This window comes from Lepidochelys olivacea, assembly GCF_965140295.1.
Source record: "Lepidochelys olivacea isolate rLepOli2 genome assembly, chromosome: 1".
Lineage (NCBI taxonomy): Eukaryota > Metazoa > Chordata > Testudines > Cheloniidae > Lepidochelys > Lepidochelys olivacea.
In genome coordinates this window covers 42,128,256-42,142,925 of record NC_140411.1, presented here as the reverse complement: position 1 = coordinate 42,142,925, position 14,670 = coordinate 42,128,256, and the positions used below count along the sequence as shown (strand labels likewise).

The window sequence follows — 14,670 nt, the reverse complement described above, 5'->3', positions numbered from 1 at the left end:
ACAGCACAGGTACAAACAACAAATCACCTCGCTATTTCAACTAGCAGCTGCAGGTTTGCATTGTTGAGTTAGAAAGGTAAAGGTAGAACTCTGCAAAACTTCTCATAAAATGTAACTTCATTATCATCATTTTTATTTGTACAGCACCAAATATGTGCTAGTCAATGAGTGGGCAAAAAGTGAGGATGAGATCCCTGACCTAAAGAGTTCACAATTTTTAACTAGACGATTTAGAGTCTAGCAATAGGGGACGGGATGCGACATAAAGAATACAAAGGGGCAGTGAAGTTTAGTATGTTATCTTTTTGGTTCCACAATGTATGTTTGTTTCTTTAATCATCCTCTATTTAGTTAGTGCTTCCTTGAAGGGAAGGACAAGAGGTCTCATTGAAGAATTGTGGGATCGGTTCCCAGAGAGACTTGGAGGAGGAGAAAGCGAATAGTTACATGGTAGACCAGACCAAGCTGGGAGTTTCCGCATAGGGGATGTAAAGATGAAAGTGGGAGTAAGGATCATTTAAATCTAATAGGTTTTCGAGTATCAGTTGGACGCTCATTTGACAGTTAGGGTACAGAACCAGTTGGAAGACTAAGGATTTCAAGCACATAGGAGTCTAGAACAAGAGACTGCTAAATCTTTGTGTATGTGCGAGTGTGAGTGAACAAAAACAAACTGTGCTGAGCCAGGCAGAGAACTGAAAACTGACCACTCAAGACTGAGTGTTGTAGCTGTCTTAGTCCCAGGATATTAGAGAAACAATATGAGTGAGGTAATATCTTTTATTGGACCAACTTCTGTTGGTGAGAGACAAGCTTACAGCAGAGCTCTTCTTCAGATCTGTGTAAGCTCGAAAGCTTGTCTCTCACCAACAGAAGTTGGTCCAATAAAAGATATTACCTCACCCACCTTGTCACTCAAGACTGAGTCAATAATAACGTACAGATCCTGTCACAGAGAGTGGCGTGAAAATGAAAGCATTACAGCTATATGATGGCTGTGTACCATGTTATGTGTATGTTGTTTAGGCCATGTCTACACTGGCGAGCTTATAGGAGCACAGGCACAGCTGCGCTGGTGTAAGACTGCTCGTGTAGCCGCTCTGTGCCCACAGGAGAGAGCACGCCCATTGACAGAACAAAACCACCTCCGCGAGTGGCGGTAGCTACGTCGGTGGAAGAAGCTTTCCCGCTGACATAGCGTTGTCCACACTGGTGCTTCTGTTGGTGTAACTTATGTCGCTCAGGGTTGTGTGTGTGTTTTTTTTTTCACACCCCTGAGCAACATATGCCAACAAAAGTGGTAATATAGTCATGGCCTTACTTGTACTAAGATTACAAGTATTGACACACAACATAAATCCATTACTCCATTTAAATGAGTGAATGGCAACTGTCTGTCTTGAAAGCTGACTGTGTAAGCCCCAAAGCAGTTCAGTTACTGTGTGTTGTGCTGCAGGTGGCTAAAAAGGCCAATTCTGGAGCGACAGTCCTTGCCACAGATAATGCAAACCGAAGGCAGAGGGCCAGAAAATGGAGCTGGCATGCTGTTAGTGCTTGAGGCCTGCTGCCCTTTGCTTTCCTGCCTCTTAACCACTTCTCTTCAGCCTTTTAGACTCCCTGGTGCACCACAGCCCTCCAGGGTAGACTGTTGGTAGCCGCATTTTCCCAGCTTGCCGTGTTGATGCAGAAAGTTTTCAAATTCCTCTTGCTGATGTCCTTGAACCTGCGCCTAGGTCAGCCCAGTGGCCTTGGGGCATCTGCTAGTCCTCCATACAGGAGATCCTTTGGAATGATTCTGTCATCCATCGGGTGCAGATGACCAAGCCAACAGGGACATCTGTGTTCGAGAATAGCGATTCGACTTGGTGGTTTTGTTTTCGCAAGTACATAATGAAACTTTTTTCTAGATTTAGGTTTCAAATTGTGCTTATTGCTATAGACTCTAAACCCCAATGTATGTGGGAAATCTGATGATTGTTGTCAATGGTGGCTGCAATTTCATCATACATTTTTTTTTTAGTCCATTTCATAGCTGAGGTATGGGGATAAAACCCATAGTCATAGAAAGGTCTGTGTATGGGGAGGGTGTTGGAGAGAGCCCATTGCAGCAAGGAGAGGAGGCCCATAGGTGTAAGGGTAGGGTGCTGCTGGAGAAAGAGCCCAGGCCGCACTCACCACGCAGCTGCGGCTCCTGTCCCACAGGGGCTGGGCCTGGCTCCCCACTCCTGTGCGCTAGTCACAGCACCAATTAAATTTGGCCCATCTGCCCCTCTGTTTCCATCTCTGGAGGGTGGATGAGCCAAACATGAGTGGCACTGTGATCACATAGGTCAGTTCTCAGTGCCCGGAACTGGGAACCCGGCCCACAGGAATTGCTGCTGCAGAGTCATTGACTTCATTAAAGTTCATGACTCCTGGGAACACTGTGACCTTCACACCAAAATCACAGCCTTAGTCAGCGCCAAATATTTGCAGACACATAGTGAAAAATTTGTGGGGGTTAGGGGGATGTGAGTAAATTGCAATTCAGATCTTTTTCAGCTGCGTAGAGAGGCAAGCGGATAACTAATTCATCCCCACTTTTGGGCATATTAAGTACTGAGGAGGAAAAGCGCAGGCTATCACGTCACTCACAATATGAAGAAATGAACTTTGACCTCAGAAGCAGACTGTCTTCAATTCAAAAGAATGTGTTTGTAAGACTCACTGCAGCTTGGGGCACATACAATACAACAGCATGGGCAACGTACACAGAGACGGGAACCCTATCAAGATAAGCAATAAACCGCACACCCACCCACCCACAAAAGTGAAGAAAGAGAGTAGGTCTGGAACTTGGTCCTGGCATACTCCCATGTAAGTGAGGGCTAGTGTTGAGATTTCCCCTTGAATCTACAGGAATCACTTCACACCGTTGCTGCAGTGCAGTGTAGTGGAATGGCAGCTGTTTGACAGTGCTTAGCAACACGGCACACTAGTTCAGAAGAGGAAGTAACATGGTCTCCAAACAATAGCAGGAAGAAGAATTTAGGAATTTGGAGTGTAATTGCCCAACCAGGGCTAATATTCTTATCCTTACTCTTGGAACCTCTGCTGACCTCTTATCCTTACTCTTGGAACCGTAAGTAGGCAGGACCAAGATTTTTATGTCTCCTCCAAAAGAGACCATCACCAATACATTACTGCCTAATATCCTCCTGGGCATTAGTTTGTTGAGTGCCATGTAATGAAATTCCGCAACCACTTCATGCAATGCCCCACTTGTTACCCTTGGTGTTTTCCTGTCAAAGAACTGATCAGGTCTCACTCTGCTTGGCTTGTGATATTTGAGAAGACTTTAGCCCAACACGTGAAAAAGTTTTAAGTAGTAAAATGCTAACATAGGTACCAGTTCTAGGAATCATTTTACTCACTCTAAGAAAGTTGATTACCCATCCTGTTGTTTCTTGGTACCTAATGTTCTGCATTAGGTAAGGGACTAGTAAGAAGCATTTTACCATGTAAAAATATGCTTGTCAAGCAGTAATCGTGCAAAGAACCATACCTTGTTATATAAATATCTGATGATATAGCATAAATAAAATGATGTGGTTGGTGTCCTGTATAGTGACACAGACTGAAAGTCTGAGGAAACAAGAGGGTGGCTCAGAATTTTGAGTAATAGGCATGGAAGAAGAAACTGAGGAAGACAGTCCCCTTATTTCATTGCCAGAATTATTTGAGAAACTAAGATAAAATGTTCACAGTAAGTTTTCTATACAAAGGGGCTTTTTCTTTATCTACTTGAGCTATTTTAAGCTTCCTTCTCAAATGCCAGCTGTGGAGGGAAAAAAATTAAAATTGTGTCATCCTGATATATATACTTCTAAATCAAGACAAACCTGATTTAGAATTTTTCATAACCACAAGTATGTTTTCATTGGGAATATACTTGCTGTGGATGGGTGTAATACTTATTAGTGATGCTGTGACTGGTTTTTGATTAGCATAATACTGTGATACATGAGGGTTTTCCCTCTGGTTTAAATTTTAAACTCATCTAGTCTGTTGATTATGGCCTATTATGTAGCATTGTTTCCCCTTGTCTGTATCTTTCAGATTATAAATGTGTTTTTAAAAAAAGTTGCTTTGTAATATTCAGTTGTAAGCTTAGTGAAGGAAAAATAGCCATGACACTAAAACCCAAAAGAGTGCCATTAAAACAACTTCCCAAGGCAACATGAGAAAAAGACTGAAAAGTTTTGAACCAAAACGTCATGGTCTGATGAAGCATAAACGTACACGTTTCATTCTGTTATAAAGGTTATATATTGGAGGAGGGAATGGGAGACTCTCAAAGACAGCTTAGTTACCACTGTTAAGATTGCTGGAAGATGGCTATTTTGCTTATCTAGTTTTTGAGCTGTGTTTCACCGATGGCGTAATATAGTGCAGTTTGTGGAGAGGTAAGAAAGTAGCACTAAAAAGTATGCCACTGAGGATAAGCTTAGAAGAGGATTTACTTTTCCACAACAATTCAAAGCACACATCCTAAAATGCACATATTGTTTGGATGGGAGGCAGGAAGGGCACTGATCTAGTGTTTATTGCCTTGGCCTTTATTTACTTTATTTGTATCCAGAAGAAGTAACTTTGGAGTGATCTGAAGAAAGCTATAGCTAAAAGAATATAGGGCAACAAAGAACAAACATGATGTGGACACCTTGAAAGAAATTGCCTCCTATTTGCCAGAAACGTTGCTAAAGGAATTTAATGTGTAATAAAACCTAATGGTAGATGTACATAATATTGAATAAAATGACTGACAAGAATTCTCTATCATTTACTTCACTTTACTTTTTGGTGTAACTGAAGTCAGGTATCCAATTACAAGGTTTTTCTATATCCCCAATTAAATTGTTAGTTGATGGTTGGCTATCTTTAATTTCTTATACTTATGCTCCTGATTAACATGGAGAGGACACAATATTTTTGTTGTTGTTACAGTGATTCCTGAGATTCAGAGACTGCAGCTGTTCTCTTGAGGAATTGTTTGCCTCTCTGTGGAATCTCTTCCTGGTCAGTTATGCGCTGAGAATTTGAATAATTTTGCTGCGACTGCTTTAAATGTAAAAAGCCTGACCTTAGGATATTTTATCCAGCTGGTTTTTTGCTTCCAGCGCTGTGTGACTTGAAGTCTTATCATGCAGTTGTGGAAAGCTGTACTAACTATATAGGACTTTCTATAGAAAGGGGTATTTTGAGGTTTTTTCCGAACTGTTCTCTGAGAGCCACTCAGTGGGAGTCCATGGTGCTCAGCATTTCACAGATACATGTGTGTTTTATAGAGCTAATGTACATTAAGTGCTGCTTGGCAAGTTTCTAATATGATCCCTAGTGTGCAAAATTTGATCATCCAGGTTTTTTTAGAGACGTCAGTTGAATGCTATCTTTCATACTTTTATTTTCAGAGTTTAGAAAGAGAAATACAGGAGTAGAATTCTAATGAATTTAAGTTGAGATATTACCGTCTTAAAAATAGGTACAAAGATAACGATAGTGAATTTCCCAGCTTTTGAACAGTAAAGAGGCCAAGAAGTCTCTCCTGATTCTTTTTTTAAATATTGAGAAAACACGAGGATACGTAAGATAAAACCCAGATGTTTATTCAGTCTCCTTAAGTTTACAGAGAAGTACCCTTCATTTGTCTCGCAATAGAACTCAGGGTTTTTAATTGGAATGTGCATTACTACTTGACATTAGTTAGGATCCCAGGGTAGTGTAAATCCCCAAAGAAGAACACTTCAGTTATAATGCATTCCAAACTGATATCCTGGAGATTTTACAGTTCTATTAAAGTATTCCCAAAGGGAAAATTAAGGGGGAGGGAGCTCTCCTAAAGTACTAAAATCCATGTCAGAAACACTTTTTGAACAGATACATTAACCTTGTTTGAAGAATTATGTTCGCATCTGACCTAGAATTTGATTAGGTGACTTGCTCTTAGCGACTGTCATTACTGGGAAGTTGTTAAGAATTTTTCCTCTCTTGCGGGAGAGGTTGTAAGAACGCATTTGAAAATGAAGTGCTTTGAAAACTGAATAAAGATGTATAACATTACACAGTAAAAGAAAGTGGCATTATTGCCCTTTTATGTTAAAGTCTTGGAAAATGAATACAAATTGTAATGCATTATGTAAATAGCATTAAGAAATCTGAGTGGACCATCAGCGCCTGGGTTAGATTCACAATTTATTAAGCATGGAGCTGTGTGAAATAAACAGTGCCCATGAACTTCAAGTTGGACGGTACTATTTGTCTTTATTTGGAGCAGATTAGCTGAGGTTTGAGGTTGGCAGTTCAAGGAAGGCCTTTCTGTCTCTCTCCATATTTTTTGTACCCTGATGCTTTTATTTCTGGACAGTGAACCCAGTGACTCACCATATTGGATCTGGATGCCCAGTTAATGATTCACCTACACCCAGCTTGGCAGAAACATTATGCTTGAACCCTGTGAACATTTGTAAACAACATGACTATTTTTAATATATACTCTGTTTTGTAGTAGTAGAGGGGGGAGGAATAGAAGCCAGTCACTTCTAATGTCTGTGTCTGCAGTGAAAAATGCTTGGAGTACTGTGTTAGCACTCTCCTGCGTAATGTTAGCCGAAAGCATTTTTGGCTAGCACTTGAGTAATAAAATTAGCAACTACATTACTTATGGCTGATGAAAAGGAATAATCTCCTCATGGAAACTTCAGTGAACTGCTGTTCTATCCAGACTAATTACTTGCTCTCATAGTCAGGTCAAGAAATTGGTACTTCAGTATTAACAGCAAGATGTGGGAGTTGGAAGGGGGGGTATTTTTCCAATGGCCTAATGACTATTCTGCATGTGAAGTGCTGCTCCGGAGGGCAGCTAGTATGGCCTACTATGGCTAAGACTATATGTGCAGAGCACAGTTGTGACTTCAGTGTACAAAACTGTACACGTTCAAATTCGAATTAACGTCTGATATGCATAGTGCATTCACTATGGGAAAAATGCTAAATTGTTAACACTTAATTATCTAATTACCACTTTCCCACACATCTATTACTTAGCTATATTGAAATTGGACTTGTGTCCTTAGATGGCCACATACCAGATGCATCCACATTAGGGCTGTCAAGCAATTAAAAAAATTAATTGCAATTAATTGTGCGATTAAAAAATGTAACTGCAATTAATCACAAGATTAACAATAGAATACCATTTATTTCAAATATTTTTGGATGTTTACTACATTTTTAAATATAAATATTAATTACAACACAGAATACAAAGTGTACAGTGCTCCCTTTATATTTATTTTTTATTACAAATATTTGCATGGTAAAAAACAAAAAAATTGTATTTTTCAATTCACCTCATACAAGTACTGTAGTGCAATCTCTTTATCATGAAAGTTGAACTTACAAATGTAGAATTATGTACAAAAAAAACTGCATTCAAAAATAAAACAATGTAAAATTTTAGAGCCTACAAGTCCACTCAGTCCTACTTCTTGGTCAGCCAATCGCTCAGACAAACAAGGTTGGTTACAATTTGTAGGAGATAATGCTGCCTGCTTCTTGTTTACAATGTCACCTGAAAATGAGAACAGTCATTCACATGACACTGTTATAGCTGGCATTGTAAGATATTTACATGCCAGATGCGCTAAAGATTTATATGTCCCTTCATGCTTCAGCCACCATTCCAGAGGACATGCTCCCATGCTGTTGATGGGTTTTGCATGATAATGATCCAAAGCAGTGCGGACTGATGCATGTTCATTTTTATCATCTGAGTCAGATGCCACCAGCAGAAGGTTCGTTTTCTTTTTTTGGTGGTTTTGGTTCTATAATTTCCGTATGAGAGGGGCATACAAACGTTTAGCATATCTGGCATGTAAATAACTTGCAACGCCAGCTGCAAAAGTGTCATGGGAACTCTGTTCTCACTTTCAGGTGACGTTGTAAATAAGAAGCAGGCAGCAGTATCTCCAATCAATGTAAACAAATTTGTTTGTCTTAGCGGTTGGCAGAATAAGACGTAGGACTGGGTGGACTTGTAGGCTCTAAAGTTTTACACTGTTTTATTTTTGAGTGCAGTTATTAAGCAAAAAAAAATCTGCATTTGTAAGTTGCGCTTTCACAGTAAAGAGATTGCACTTCAGTACTTGTATGAGGTGAATTGAAAACTACTATTTCTTTTGTTTATCATTTTTACAGTGCACATATCTGTAATCAAAAATAATAATATAAAGTGAGCACTGTGCACTTTGTATTCTGTGGCGTAATTGAAATCAATATTGAAAATGTAGAAAAACATCCAAAAATATTTAATACATTTCAATTGGTATTCTATTGTTATAAGTGCGATTAATCGTGATTAATTTTTTTAATCACAATTAATTTTTTGAGTTAATTGCATAAGTTAACTGTGATTAATTGACAGCCCTAATCCACATCATTTGGCTCTCTTGGCCATGCAGCAGGATTTGCATGTTTAAGTGACACCTACTGAAGGAATATTTTTATATGCACAACTCTGCAGTTTTTGAGCGTGATTCAGGCACATCTCTATGAAAATGTAGCCATCCTAGTGGTCCTTTTGTAAAAAGACAGTGTCAGCCCACAGTGAGTACTGTCCCCTCAGCCAGGAGGCAACAGTGACCGTATCATGGGTGTGTTTTGTCCAGAAACCTAGTCGCTGAGTATATCTACACTGCAATTAAAAACCTGCAGCTGGCCTGTTTCAGCTGACTCCCGCTTGCCAGGCTCATGCTGCAGGGCTATTTAACTACAGTGTAGACGTCCAGACTCAAGCGGGAGCCCGGGGTCTAGGACCCTGATTGGTGGGAGGGTCCCAGGACTCAAGCTCTCCCACCTCTCAGGATCTACAACCTGGGCTTCCGCTTGGGGCTGAATGTCTACAATGCAATTAAACAGCCCCATAGCCTGAGCCTCGCAAGCCTGCTACGGGCATCTCATTGCTGTATGGATGTATGCATCATGTATATTTTATGTGTGATGGAGGTTTTATTCTAGTGGGAGGTTTTCACTTAGCGGAATTTATAAACTCATGAGAGCAATTTACTGAACATTCTTCCTTGAATTTTATATTGGTTCCTTGTTGAATGCTGCAATGTTTATTTTCATTTCTTAAATTGGACTTCAATACTGATATCAGTAGTGCCTCACTGAAGAACACATTTGCCAATTTCATTAAACCAGAGGGGAAAAATCATGTGTCCTGTAGTTGTTTGGACTGACTGGACTGTGGGGGAGTCTCAAACAAGTCCTGGCTCATGGCATAGCTGGACTTCTCCCCCCCCCCCCACCTCTCTGTTGCATGTCCCCTATCGTCGTCCTCTGCTTCCTCCTTTGCTGCCTCCTTGTCCTCGCTGTTCACGCCAGGGGTCTGTGGCTCAGGCTCCTCAGAGATCTGTGGTGGTGATGGTCTCCACCAAGGATGGCATGCAACTTTTTGTAAAAAGCAGCAGGTCTGCAGCTCCGCACCGGATCGGGTGTTGGCCTTCCTGGCTTTCTGGTATGCCTGATGCAGTTCCTTTCATGTGGCACTGCTGCTGGTCCTGGTTGTAACTCTTCACCTGCATCCCCCAAGCAATCTGTTCGTAGATGTCCACATTTCTACGGCTGGTCCGTCGCTGTGCTTGGACAGGCTCTTCTTTCCATAGGCTCAGGAGATTCAATATCCCCTGTCTGTTCCAAGATGGACTGGCACAAAAGCTGGCATGGTCAGCTGGGCTTTTGCACACAACAACAGAGGACTGCTAGGTGGGCAATCAGAAAAGGGCATTTCAAAAATGTGTGGGGCTTTAAAAGGGAGGGGGGCCTTCCTGTCCCCGTGATCCCTGGGCAGTGGAGTTCACAATTGTGACCAGAGTGGTAAGTGTTGGGCATTATGGGACAGCGGCTGGAGAACTGTTAGGGTCGACACAAGTAATGCAGTGTCTGCGCTCATGCTGCATCAACCTCAGTACATCAGCTGTGGCTCGCTGCCCCTTGCGGAGGCGCTATCCTGCGTCACTGTAATGGGGCGCTGACGTCAGCAGGAGACAGATTTAAGTGTAGACGCATGGAGCTCGCTCTTTCCCCACTCTGACAGAAGCTTGCTCTTTTCTCTCCTCCCCCGCCCCGGTGTGCCCCCAATGATGATTGTCCCCCGTCCCACCCCAGTGCATGCCTCTGGCAGATATGTTTCAGAGTGGCAGCCGTGTTAGTCTGTATTCGCAAAAAGAAAAGGAGGACTTGTGGCACCTTAGAGACTAACCAGTTTATTTGAGCATAAGCTTTCGTGAGCTACACCCATCGGATGAAGTGAGCTGTAGCTCATGAAAGCTTATGCTCAAATAAATTGGTTAGTCTCTAAGGTGCCACAAGTACTCCTTTTCTTTCTGGCAGAGATGTTAGCCGCTTAAAATCTGCGGCTAAGCTAGCTTTGAGGGTACCTGCCTTATTGCTGAACTGCATGTAAAGCAGGTTTCCTGCTAGTTGAGAAGAAAATGTATAGTACATGGATTACAACATTATTAGAGAACATTTCATAGAGAGAAAATAACTTGTTTTAAAAAGCCTAAATGTGGTCTGGTTTTTAGAGGTGCTGAGCATGTTTTGTTCCCCTGGGCTAAGATGATCTTCAGCATTTCTGGAAAATCAGGACATAAGTCCATGATATTTATATTGATTTATGAGAATGAAAATAATGTAAGTATACAAGATGTGGGAGGGAGGGGAGATTACAAAATTCTGCACGTGTGTGCCTAAGGTTGAAGGAAAAATTATACGAAAAATAGAATGTATTAGTGTAATTAAAGACTGTATCATAATGCTATGATTTTGGTGCGGAGGTCACAGTGTTCACGGTAATTGTGTCACTGGCAGCTTCTGTGGCTTCATCTCCCTGTGCTGGGCATTGTGACCTGGCCCGTGTGGTCACAGCACCATTCATGTTTGGTGCATCCACCCCCTCTACAGATGGAGATGGAAGGGCAGACTGGCCAAATTTGACTGATGTTGTGACCTAGTGCCAGGGGTAACAACTGTTAGAGAGGGGAGCCAGGTCTAGCCCCACAAAACAGGAACCACCACTGTGGGGTGGGCTCAGTTTCCACTCCCCCCCCCGGGCCTCACTGGGGTGGGTTCGCTCTCCACCATCCACCCCCTGTACCCTGTGACATTTCCATGACTATGGTTTTTCCCCCACACCTCTGCTGTGAGATTGAGTGACTGAAAATTTGCATGACAAAACTGTAGCCTTAATCATAATGTTTACGCTCACGGGGTAGTGTTAAATTTGCATGGACAACTTTAACATTGACACTTTGTGGCTTTTGGAGTACTTAGGTGTGCAACTTTAATGTTCTCCTAATATAGAATCATTGAAATGTAGGGCTGGAAGGGACCTTGAGAAGTGCTCAAGTCCAGCCCCCTGCACTGATGAAGGACCATGTAAACCTCCCTGACAAGAGTTTGTCCAACCTGGTTGTGCAACCCCCATCATTGGAGGTTTTAAAATCTCCCTTGGAAGCCTATTCCAGAGTTTAACTACCCTTATCACGGTCCTCTTTATAACCGCCCTTAACTTATTTGAAGACTGTTAGTAGGTCCACCCTCAGTCTTCTTTTCTCAAGACTAAATTTACCCAGTTTTTTTAACCTTGCCTCATAGGTTATGTTTTCCAAACCTCTGATCATTTTTGTTGCTCTCCGGTTTGTCACCATCTTTCCTAAAGCATGGCGCACAGAATTGAGATACAGGACTCCAGCTGAGGCCTCACCAGTGCTGAGTAGAGCAGGACAGTTACCTCCTGTGTCTTATATAAACATGCCTGTTAATACACTCCTTAATATTAGCCTTTTTGGCAACTGCAGTACATTGTTGACTCATATTCAGTTTGTGATCCGCTATAACCCGAGATCCTTTTCAGCACTACTACCACCTTAGCCAGTTATTCCCCATTTTGTAATGATGCATTTGATTTTTCCCTTCCTAAGTGAAGTACTTTGCATTTATCTTTACTGAGTTTCATCTTGTAGAATTTCAGACCAACTATCCAATTTGTCAGGATCATTTTGAATTCTAATCCTGCCCTCCAAGGTGTTTGCAAGCCCTCCCAGTTTGTTATCATCTGCAGATTTTATAAGCATGCTCTCCTCTCCACTATCCTGGTTATGAATGAAAATAATGAATAGTACTGGATGCAGGAGTGACCCCACTAGATACATCCTCCCAGTTTTGACAGCAAACCATTGATATTTGTATAGCTTGCATTTATTTTTAAACTGCGTCAACAATAAGTATGCCACTGGCACAGTCAGGACACTGGACAAGACGAGAACCATTACTGTGTTCTGGTATGGCAATATTTACAGTACTTTGACAGGCCTACTGATTGCGTTGCTTAAACTAACAGAATCCTGTACGTGCTCCTATTAGGTGCTGTGGTTTTTGGGTGATTATTTTGTTTTGTTGTCATTTTGAAAAAGAAGTTTTACATGTTTATGGAGAGAGAAAATCCATTGATGCACAGCTATTCAAAGAAAATGTGTTAATCTCTGGGTTAGCATCTTGCAGGGAAGGGGAAATAGAAAGACAACATACAAGCATTATTGGGGGCAGAAAGTCAAGGATGATTCTTTTCTTCTTGGGACCTGAATCAAGGATCATCTGATCCGAAAGCAGTACTCTCTATCACTGCTGCTGTTCTCTCCTACTACTTTCCGTTTTCCTGGCTTGTAGGAGGAGTGGGAGCTTCCGTCTGTCAATGAGCCCAGCTGGCTGCTTGCTTGAACTGAGATGTTTTCCATTCTTTCTCTTCTTCTTTCTCTTCGTCAAGCAAGTTGGGAAGTCCCATTTTGATTGTCAACACCCTCATCTCTGAATGCCCTGGCCACTGTTTTCCTTGTTGCATTATTTTTATTGTCCTTTCATTGCAGCATATGTTAACTTGGAGTGTAGGCTCTTCAGGACAGGGTCTTGTGCATTCATTTTACTTAATATGCTTCCAGGAACTGTTGTAGTACAACAGTAAATTAAGCCCTTGTCTACTCTTTGCTGATGTAAGCTACCTTACGTCGACCTAACTCCAAACACACTACAACCTTGCTCCCGCCGATGTAAGTGCCCTACTGCATCGACATAATAACTTCATCTCCATGAGAGGCGTAGGGCTTATGTCAGTGTAGTTAGGGTGACACAGTGTCCATTTAGATGCTGCAGGTTACTTACATCGGTTGTTGGCTGTCATTCTTGTCAATTTCATGGCTGGAGCTATGACATTGACAAGAAAGCTGCTCAGAGCTTGGGCTGTCACCCTGAGATGGGTGGAGGGCTCCAACTAGAGCCTGGCTGCCCCCGGGCTCCCTTCTCCCAGCCGGGCTGTGCCTGCCTTGCTTGCACCAAGGCTCCCGGCTCCCCCCGGGGAGTCTGGCAGCCACCCGGGCTCTCAGCGGACAGCGCTGAGCCAAGAGCCTGGGGAGCAGCGAGGCTCTCAGCGGACAGCGCTGAGCCAAGAGCCTGGGGAGCAGCGAGGCTCTCAGCGGACAGCGCTGAGCCAAGAGCCTGGGGAGCAGCGAGGCTCTCAGCGGACAGCGCTGAGCCAAGAGCCTGGGGAGCAGCGAGGCTCTCAGCGGACAGCGCTGAGCCAAGAGCCTGGGGAGCAGCGAGGCTCTCAGCGGACAGCGCTGAGCCAAGAGCCTGGGGAGCAGCGAGGCTCTCAGCGGACAGCGCTGAGCCAAGAGCCTGGGGAGCAGCGAGGCTCTCAGCGGACAGCGCTGAGCCAAGAGCCTGGGGAGCAGCGAGGCTCTCAGCGGACAGCGCTGAGCCAAGAGCCTGGGGAGCAGCGAGGCTCTCAGCGGACAGCGCTGAGCCAAGAGCCTGGGGAGCAGCGAGGCTCTCAGCGGGGAGCTGCATGTGGAGCTGAGAGACCCCCGCACTGCCGCTGTCAAGTTAGTGGAAGCGCTCCTGGTAAAGACACACACCACCACCAGAAGGAGGGTAGTGTGGACATGAACCACCGTATGCATAGACAACTGGTGCCTCCCTATAGTGGGGTGCGGCACTCCACAATCTAAAGGGGAGGACATGATTTGTCCCACGTGTCCTCTGTCCAGTGACCCCCACCCTGAGCCCCCGTGCTCTCCTGCAAGTAACGTGTGGCGGGGAGCTCTGTCCTTCTCTCCCTGCACCTCCCCCCAGTACTTTTGGCCGCTCTCCCTGGCAGCCGAGCGGGAAGCAGGACGGAGCTGTTTCTGCCTGGCTGAGAGGCTGTGGTGTCTTGCTCCCTGCTCGGGCTCAGCTGCCTGGGACAGGGTCCGAGCAAGCAGGATGTTTCTGACTCGCTCAGCTCCTGTCCCCAGCAAGTGAGCGGCCGCCGCCCAGGCCCTGCTGCCGGGGATAGAAGCTGAACGAGTCGGAACCCCCTCCTCCCCGGAATGCTCGGACCCTGTCCCTGGCAGCCGAGCTTGGGCAGGGAGTGGGCAGCCGCTGCCTCCCAGCCAGGCACTCTCAGGCAGAAGCAGCTCTGTCCTGCTCCCCACCCTGCTACGAGGGAGAGCAGCCAAACGTGCAGGGGAGAACAGGGAAAGAAGGACAGAGCCGCTCTCCCTCCCCACGCTAGCAGGCCAATCGGGGGTGGGGGGC

General features: G+C 43.9%; 1 protein-coding gene across 6 annotated transcripts in view; it reads left to right on the top strand.

The window, feature by feature from the left end:
* LATS2 (large tumor suppressor kinase 2) overlaps nt 1-14,670 on the top strand; it is a 103,163-nt gene that overhangs the window by 64,554 nt on the left and 23,939 nt on the right. The gene's annotated exons all lie outside the window — the stretch shown is intronic.